This window comes from Cydia amplana, chromosome Z (genome assembly GCF_948474715.1).
Source record: "Cydia amplana chromosome Z, ilCydAmpl1.1, whole genome shotgun sequence".
Lineage (NCBI taxonomy): Eukaryota > Metazoa > Arthropoda > Insecta > Lepidoptera > Tortricidae > Cydia > Cydia amplana.
Window position 1 is genome coordinate 11,813,746 of NC_086096.1, and position 10,614 is coordinate 11,824,359.

Genomic DNA, 10,614 nt, shown 5'->3' on the forward strand with positions numbered 1-10,614 from the left:
TTATAAGTCTTTTGAAGTAAAACGATCATAACAAATACTCACCTAGCTGTTCCAGTTACCGTCCGTGTGGTCGGAAACTAAATATTTTTCAAAATTAGTATGTCAGTACTCGTCCACTAAATTTATCAAAGATTATTATGAAAAAACTATAAAAAACACTTAAAATTGCGTTTACTATACTTTTAAGTTGCAGTATGTGCCAATAACGTAACTTAAACTAGTTAAATTAATTAATAAACTTACCGTGAACATTTGCCGCCAACACTTTTTTTTTCTTGCAAAATGACGTTTTCAAGCTCTGGATGCAATGCCGCCACTTACATAATTTTTTTTAAAGCCGCTATTTGTCAAATAACACTTTTATTTTGGTAAAAATATTGCTTAGACATTATGGATTGCAACAAATCCAAACATGTGTGAGAAGGCTTGTTTATATTCAAATTTTCCGCAATTCTTTGTAGCAACTCCGCCAAGTGGACGGAAACAGGCACTGGACGGCAAACAGACACAATTACCCTATTTATTTTATTTTCCGTTTAAATCTCTCGGGTTTTTCAAGCGAGCAACAAGTAGAAGTCATTTCAAGAGCTTTGTCATGTAGCCTTAAAGTGGCGTCAGCGAAAACGCGAAAAGTAGATAAAGTAATGCAGCGGATTTTTGCAAAAAACCGGTAAAACAGTCAAGTGGCAGGAGCAGGACCCCGATGGATGGTCAGCGCGGATGTAGAGGGTTTTACGCCGAACATTACATTATAGAATGCAGAACATTAGGGAATGCAGGCGATTTGGAAATTGTTACTTAAATAAAAAATATTCTTTGGACTGCATGTTGACACGAAATTTTAATCAGGACCCGGTTGAATTTTTTTTTGGAAATATCAGGAGTTTGGGGGCAAGAAACAACTTACCAACCTGTACTTCATTTGAAGGTGCATTTAAATCGCTACTTTTAAATAATTTTAGCTCGCATCAGTCTATTAATGCTAATTGTGAGGAAGACTTCAAATTCTTATTTACTTACAAACTTTAGATTTTTTTTTAATGAGAAGGTAAGAGAAAAGTCACCAAAAAATGCACAACTTGAAATAGGCGAAAATCTAGTAGAAACTTTAGTTAGTACAACAATAAATAACGCCTAAGATACCTACCTCTCTACGCAGGCGTGATATGTTTGCGGCTGGGTCCTGACTAAATGTTTAAAAAACATAGTAAAAACATGTGAATCCTGCAGAGACACTTTGCTCGCGAAAGATGACGATGGAGAGGATACACTAATGCAGGCCAGGGAATATACTAAAAAGCGAAGGCTTTGCTATCCATCCGATGCACTCTATAATAGTTTTCGAGAAATTCAAGACGCAACAGTTACATATTTAAAATAAAATAAAAACTAAAGGAAAATATAATGTTTTTGACACTGAGCACAGAGAATATTTAAAAAAATTCTTCACGTCAACGACGATGAATGTTTTAATATTTAGTTGGTGCCGCTTTATTAATAGGATCTTGTCGGGGAAAATAACGTACAAAGAGGACGATGATCCATTAAAGAAAAACGCTCAAATCTATTATAATACGCATAAAAATAAGAAATAGTATATTGAAGTAAATCCAAGATATTAAACACGCCTGCTTTTTCATTATTATAGCACTTGTTCGGTAATGAGCGGCAGGCAGTACCACTGATTTTAGACTTTTACTGTTTTAAAAATGACCCTCTTTCAGAGGGGTGCGTATCGATGGCTATAAATTGTATTTTTATTATAATATCAGTTGTAATAACTAACGCTTATTTAGTATAATTATTAAATCATATAACAACACGGAATATATTAACATATGATATTATTATAGTTTTATATAATGATTAATTGTTCTAATAACATTTGGCATAACATTCTTGAAGTATAATGCATATTTCCTATACCGAATTTATGATATAAAGTTAGTTATATCTAATGTAGAATTGTTATAACCTTTGTTGACATAATGTATTACATATACAGTGCCAACCACTTAAATAGCCTCACCTATATATTGTGAGTATTATAATTATACGTGATAATTTTTATCAATATATCTTAAATTTGAATTGTACGCCCTGGCGTTTATCGAACGACACATTAACAAGTCCGAACTTGTCTGCGCGCGAAACGTCGTGGACGCAAGAGCGAATACGGGCCGTCCACATGAATAGCCTCAGTGTAACATAATCGTCCAAACCGTGCATTTAAGTTTCGCTTTCAAATTTATTTTATTATAATTAGATAATACAGATGGCATTCTATTAAGTACCTGCAGCAACGCGATAAACACAGTGTTTTTGTGACTATGGGACGTGGTAAAAAACTTACAAGTTTAGAAATTGAAAAGGTTAATTTTTATTTAACTCTAAAATTATCCCATCGTGAGATAGCTAAAAAAAATAGGTCGCAGCCCTAAAGTTATTAATAATTATGTTAAAAATAAGGAAAATTACGGCCACCAGTATAAAGGACGCACAAAAATTGCCACTACGGATCGTGAACGTCGACTTATTTTACGCTCTGCTTCAAATTCCACCAAGACCGCCAGGCAAATAGCTAGTGAAATAAATACTAGAGCATCTCTCTCTACAGTTCGACGGATTATTAAAACATCATCCCACCTCAAACGAAAAAAAATCATGAGTAAACCTCCTTTGCGCGAACAACATGTGGCGGGTCGACTGTCTTTTGCTAAAAAGTACATGTGCTGGAAAACCGAGTGGCGAAATGTGATTTTTAGTGATGAGAAAAAGTTTAATCTAGATGGTTCAGATGGATTTAAATATTATTTTCATGACCTAAGGAAAGAACCGAAAGTACTATCACGTCATCATTCAACTCTCGGATCGGTGATGGTTTGGGGAGCAATTTCTTACTATGGTACTGTTGATTTAATTGTGGTAGACGGAAGACTAAATGCTGAAAAGTATTTAAATTTATTAAAAGAAACAAAAAGTAAGATCAGAAAAGTAATAGGTAGAAAAAAAATGTTTTTTCAGCATGATAATACTCCCATACACACGTCAGCCATAGTTACAAAGTGGTTTGAAGAAAACTAGATTGAAGTTCTAGATTGGCCATCCTTGTCCCCTGATCTGAACATCATGGAAAATGCCTGGGGTTGGCTGTCTCGGCAAGTTTATTACGACGGAAGACAGTTTAGTAATAAAAAAGAACTGATCCAAGCTATTTACACTGTTTGGGATTCTGTGGACGTTAATTACATACATTCTTTATATGAATCACTACCTAATCGTATTTTCGAATTAATAAGGTCTAATGGAAGGTATACAAAATATTAAACGAAAGAATTTTAATAACTAAACAGTATATTTTAGCATGTGAGGCTATTCAAGTGGAAGGGCCAATTATTTGTTTGACGTTATTTCTCAAAACTTTGATTAGATAACAATAAATATTTTATTTACTATTACAAGGCTTCTTGTTTTATTTCATATTTAATGTTTAATATATATCTCCTTTTTATATTACTATGAGAAATATTAATTTTGGTGAGTGAGGCTATTCAAGTGGCTGGCACTGTATAATCCCAATATTTAGGTACTACAACTACAAAAAACGATACCCCTTTTGAGTATTACGAACTGCTATTTATAACTGGGTAGGTAGATAAGGTGACTGCGACCCCTACACAAAACGAACCGCTACCAGAAAAGTAGGTTAGGTTAGGTTAGAACTGCGACCATTACACAAAACGAACCGCTACCAGAAAAGTAGGTTAGGTGAGGTTAGAACTGCGACCCCTACATAAAATGAAAATAAAATAATTTCAGTGTAATTTCGTTTTGCGTTGCTTATAAACTAGTCTGACAGCTTTTTTTACCATAGTTATTATTTGATTCAGGCATATTCTTTGCCATTTTTGTATCAGTTTAAGGTACACATCAAAGTAGTGGAAGGTGATTCAATTATGCACCTAATAACTACCAACCTAAACATATGTACCTACATAAATGTATTCAGTTGATTTACATGTGGTAATTTCAAATAAAAAATCATTATTTTCCAAACATTTTATTAAACAGCGTGATACGTCGTACTTATTTGTGATTTGTAAATGTTAATAAACATTTGTAATGTTGTTAGCTAGAGGAGCAAGTTTGAAAAATGTCAAGGCCGTAAAATTATACTGTAAAGTAATTACTGTACATTATTAAATATCTATTATTACATGAATAGGTTCTTGTTTATGTTATAAGTTACACATTATTATTAATCATCGCTTGTGACTTTATCAATGGACTACAAAATAATTCTGAGGGCCCACTGCGGCGCACGCACACGATACACATTTTAATTGAATAAATAAGTACAAAAGTTGTTCGTACCTATTATACATGACTTGACCCACAGCGTCGCACAACCATACTTGGCAGGGTTAATCTTCTAAACAGTATTTGTCCTCGGGTCGTACGCAGCAGTGAGTTTTCAACCCGCCTATGAAAGTAATAATTTTGCCGTGTAAAAAAAATTGGAAGTACAAGTTTCTAACTATGGATCCTGGGGATATTATTATATAGTACGAAGCGCGGGATTCAGGGAGACATGAACATAATCATTTCATAAAATGGTCTCCCACCAGGACAAGTCTCCCGAACACCCGGGTTATTCCCACTAGTTACCACCAAGTTGTTACCAGTGGTAACTACTGGGATTTTTTTCCCCACATTTTACCACTTGTAACTACTGGGAAAAATTATTCCGAGTAGTTACCACCAAAATTTTGTTAGAGTTAAATACTAATAAAAACAGTATAAATAGTATAGTATATATAGTGATTTAATAAATAATTATAAGTCGATTAGTGTTTTAGTAAACTGTCTTAAAAGTGACCAAAAATATTGACACAGTTTAACCGGTACTAGTACAAAAACTATAATATATGTAAGGATAAATTTAATAATCCATTTAGATTATTTTTCAAGTGATTCTATTAGGTAACACAAAATCACTATATATTTATACTATACTATTTATACTGTTTTTATTAGTATTTAACTCTAACAAAAGTTTGGTGGTAACTACTGGGAATTATTTTTCCCAGTAGTTACCAGTGGTAAAAAGTGGGGAACAAAATCCCAGTAGTTACCACTGGTTGAACTTGGTGGTAACTAGTGGGAATAACCCGAACACCCCTGTATTTTTTCATAACAACATGTTTGCAACCAGTCAGCAACAGCTAGCGCGAATAAGAAAATAAGCAAGTACAGTCACCTGCAATAATATGCATGCATTATCTGGTACGATCTTATTTATAGCGCAATAAGAGCGCGTCATATATTTTTGCGGCCTTCGTTGTGTAACCTATTATTGCAGGTAACTGTACGTAAGAAATCAAACAGCAAACTTAATGTATACCTATAAGAACCTATAGCTATAGGCTATAAGGTCATGTAAGAGGTCAGTAAAGTGTGTTCAATACAGACATGCTCATTCTATAGCGATTATTTTTTGCTAGTCGAACTTTATTGTAAAAATATATGCGTATATAATATACATATAACTTGCATGTAATATCGGTGGAAAGGAACAGTTGAAATTACTGAAAGGAAAGTTTTAGGTTCTCTTCCCTTTGTGGTTTCTTTAAGCGGATCGACGTAGGTATTAAAGGTAATAACGGCTACGGTTTTTGGCTCTGGGCCACACGAAATAAGTTTTTGGCAAAAAAAAAACATTTTTGGTACAAGCTTTTATAGCTGACTGTACTTTTCTTGCCACAGGCAACTAACAACTAGTAAGTCATCGAGACAATTATAAAAACCCCCAAACACAATTAGGTTGCGTTGTTTCATCACAGAGTTCCTATGGCCACTTCATGTCTCCATCATCAGATTAGCTCGATGGTACACAATATTGCATTGTCGACCGACTTACATACCTATGTATGCAAATTTTCAGCTCAATCGAACATCGGGAAGTTCATGGGTCAAGTTTAGCTTTAAAGATTTGACTCACATTAACTAACAATAGTGTCAATAGTACATTACATACCTAGGGAGGTGAATTCGTGAATGCCCCAGATCGCAGGTGTTTGTGAATATGCGATCTGGGGCTTTAAGAATTACCGCCGCGCCCGTGGTTTGTTTAAAGTTTTACGTTTTGCCTTGGCCAGGAAGTGAGATTTTCTCCTCGCGTAGCGGGGAGAAAATCCCACTTACGGGCCTAGGGTGACGTAAACATACTAACCAGGCAAGTTAAATAAAAGCTTGTAAAAAAGACAACTGCGTGCAGCTTCATTCGAAGTAATGCTAACTATTAATTACAAGATTTTGCTTTATGAAATTCATGGCCTATTATTTTAGTTTTCAAGCTTTGTTATTTTATTACAATTGAATGCTTAAAATTTGAATTTTTACACCTAAATTAGGCCTCACTAATCGTTTTGTTGCAAGGAATGCATTGTAGAATATGCTGACACACATGGTTGTTTAAGCAGTCAAGGAGCAACATACAATATTATACTTTTCATCACACTTGCTCATAAAGTGGGTATGGTATTTTACAGTACATATGGTGCTACTTTTCCGCACTAGTGCGATAATTAGCACATACAACAACATCGCAACTATATCGAAAATGTAAAGGGCCATATGTACTGTAACACGTTGTACGAGACATGTGCAAATAGGTAATTCGCAACTCGTGCCGATTTAAAACATTCCCTTCGGTCGTCTTTTAATTTATCGCCACTCGTTTTGAATTTGCTATTTTTCGCACTTGTATCGTAATGTATTATTTCAAACAAACAATAGCGATGGATATCCGTAATTTTACCTTATTTATCAGTTATTTCAAGTAAAACTTATTTTCTACGCAAGTGTGATAAAAACATCGTGTGTATGCAATGTGTAATGAATCACGGGCGGAATCAAAACTGTAAACTCGAGTTTTAAAAACCGTCTACCATCCGGGCAGGTTTCTATTAACTCTCGTTAACAACTTTAACAATTTAAATGAGGAATGTCATTTTACTTGTATTATATGTAGACTTTTATATAATACAGACATTAATTCGAGTTCTGCTAGGAAATAATCTAGGAGCATGCTCTGTTCCTATTCACATTAAATGCTTTAGAAGCATGCAAAGATAAATATATTATTATAATAAATGTATATTTTGAATCTAATTCTATATTTAAATTTATTTACAAAGGATACCTTAATCCCATTGTGTATATTCAGACTTTTAAACAATGTCTTCATTGGGTCTATCACTAATTAAATATTTACTTTAACATAATTAATAATTTCATCTATTCACAGCGATTATTGATATCCTACTGTGTCAATTTCAATAAATGACCACATTGAAGAAGCGATAACTTATACATATATACATTTGCAGTATCGACTTATAAAATAAATTAATGAGGAGCATAACTATCTAATCATCTCAGTGTGAGTGTACGAACAACAGTAATTTATTTAAGGATAATAAAATAAGTGTACGCTGAGATTCAAAGAGCATCATTAGATATAACTCAGAGTAACATAATGCATGCTCATCATCATATTCGATTAGAAGTATCTAATATAGTAAATAGTGTACCTGCGACCTACAAGAAATCAAGATTATAAACCCCACTTTATCAACAAGTTCATTATGGGCCTCGTCGGTGGGAGCAAGCATGACATACATAGGTACAAGGTACAACTAATAACTCTTTTACTTAAATTACGCTCCCTTAACATAATACATAAGGCGCCCAATTTTGACTTGATACATAGAGAGTAGCTAAATGCCCTGGCTAAGTATACCTATATGTATTTTGTATTTGTTATGGAACTACTAGAACTAACCCAAATAATAGGTCTCTAGTGGTCTCATTACATTACAATATTCTCGCGGCCCAACTCATACAAAAGTACCATATATTCAATAATCCTAACATGGATTTAGCGTATAATCACATTTTTACACAAATAAGTTGTCTACGGGCCATATGCGAGCCGTACAGAAAAGGGTCTTGACTGATAGATAGCGGCAAAGGGTAGTTATTTTTTCTTTTTGACCTAACCTAACCTAAAAATGTAAAATGGAGAGGGACAGAAAATGAATTGTCTCCCTCGAGGCAAGGTAGTTGAGAATATCATGCCGCATTAGGTATATTTTATAAAAAAAAACAATGCCACATCTATTTTCATAAAACTATTCCACAAAAACTTCTAAGTAAAATTACACTGGATAGAAATTTCGCTCTCAGGTAATAATAACAACAGGGCTATGCTATTATATCACTATTGTATACAATACTTTTTCTACGAGTCAACAAAAAAAAATACTTAAAACTAGTAGAAGAATCATATATGTAGGTAAAAAACCAAAAGTATACAGCTAAGATGCGCGAGCAGCCGCGATACGTTCATACCCGTACGCGACCCGGCCCCCGCGCCCCCGGCCGGTTGGTCAACGACACCTTCTCGTAACTCATGAGGCCCTGGTACTTGCTCCGCGCTTTCGATTGGTCAATTTCATTATAGTTGACTAAACTGTATTGAAATGAATATTATAGTTGCCTAAACAGTATCGAAATGAATATTATAGTTGAGTTGGGGTCCCATAGTGAAAAAAGTATGCGTTTTAACTTTGGTATACGAAGTCTTAATTCAAGCATTGCAGTCGACGAATAGAAAAAATGTTATATAACATTGTGTGACAAGGACATCATGATAAAACACTATCAATAGTCATCTGCAATAAGGACGTTTATATTAGAATTTCTGTTGGAATTTCAGATGGAAACGTCCGTACTGTACTGGAAGCATAAGAACCCTTCAATGATAGAAAGCCACCTATCATGTTGTTCCTGACACACAAATGTTATGGTGTTACACACAACAACATTTTATAACAGTCAATGTGGGAGTACGGAGTACCATTACCTAAGCAACACAAACAAACCGAATTCTTTTAGATTCAGTAATCTCGTACAAGAACCAATACAATATCTTAATTATCTGCATCCATACTGTTTCTGGTATAAATAAACGCTTCGAGAAAAGGTAGGTACAGTCGACGTCAAAGAGAAATTTACAGCCAAAGTAACAAAAACATGTTTACACGACCTAAATGCTATGACAATAAAGTCGTGTAAATAATTTTTTGTAACGTTAGTCGTAAAGATCTCTTTGACGTCGACTGTACATAGTGCCAAGGCGCTTAACTTTGCTCGTCTTGACGCTATCGTATCAATTAAATATGAAACGATTACAATTAGATACTGCCTATTGGCATACGTTCTGTATTGTCAATGATTGATGTTTCGACTTAAAATTTTGGATCTTTTAAATACACATTAAATCTATAACAACTATCGTATTCAGGTCACAATGGTAACATGACAACTTTGGTATAAGTAGTAAAAAATACAAAATAATACAATAAAATTTAAGACGCCGACCTAATTCTAAGTACATTAACTTGATTAAAAGGGTTTAAAAAAGGTAATTATTGTATACTAGGCTATTATTATTATCAAAAAATGCATTAATTATCCCTCACAGATTTTAAAATTGATACGGCTGGACATGAGTCGTGTCAGATTATTTTACGTAATATTATCAATAATACGCGTAGGTGTTCTGTATCTAAGGTCCTATTCTATGAGTTTATTTAAGTTGTATTATAACAAGCGATGAACGGCAAAAAAACTACCCTAGAAAATATGTAAGAATAGAAGATAGATTGGTGGATAAGATTTGTTCTGGCAATATCATTTCTCTATATTTAGACAACGCACACAAACAAACGAGCACTAATACGGACGATTCTATACGAGGGACAAGGAAAAGCAAACAGCAGCAGCAGAAGTTGCTAAGCGGGCGAGGTGTTCAAAATTACCTTGACGCGCTCTTATTCTCTTAACAATAAAGACGAGTAAAGGTCATTGAACACCTCGCCCGCTTAGCAACTATTGCTGCTGACTGTACCTACGTGAGTACGTGCACAGCTATATGAACACATACAAATCCCTGTTCAGTTTAAAAAATATTTCGGAGCAGAAAGATAAATTCGTAAAGGTATTGAATAGTCTTGTTATTAATTATTATACTGGAATGGTATGATGCAAAAATATTACAATGAAAATTGATAAGTATTGGTTTACTTTTAAATTACATGTCACTGTAAGATCTTTTTACCGACAGTTCAGGTAAGGAATCTACCTAAGTGTAAGGCCTGAGTGGACGCTCGAGTTGGGCGTGCAGCGGGGCGGGGCGTGCGGCGTGCATGTTAAACAAATGCAAGCGTATAGGAGCGGCCTTAGTGCACGCTGCTCAAATTACTCCTGACCCCGACGCCACGCTGCACGCCCCGCCGAACGCTCCGCTTCGAGCGTCTACTCAGGCCTTTGCTAACGGCTGGATCAGATCTATTCTCGCTGATAGCGTTTTAGTCCCAGTTGCTCTATTAAATACATCGGTTGAACTCATAAAACTTATGATGCGAAACCTATGATATTGGTTCTCGGTTCCGTAGTCAACTAGGAACCCTTATAATTTCGCCGTGTCGTCAGTCTGTCCGTTCGAGGCTTTGCTCCGTGAACGTTAAGATCGGTTTTCCTAGGATA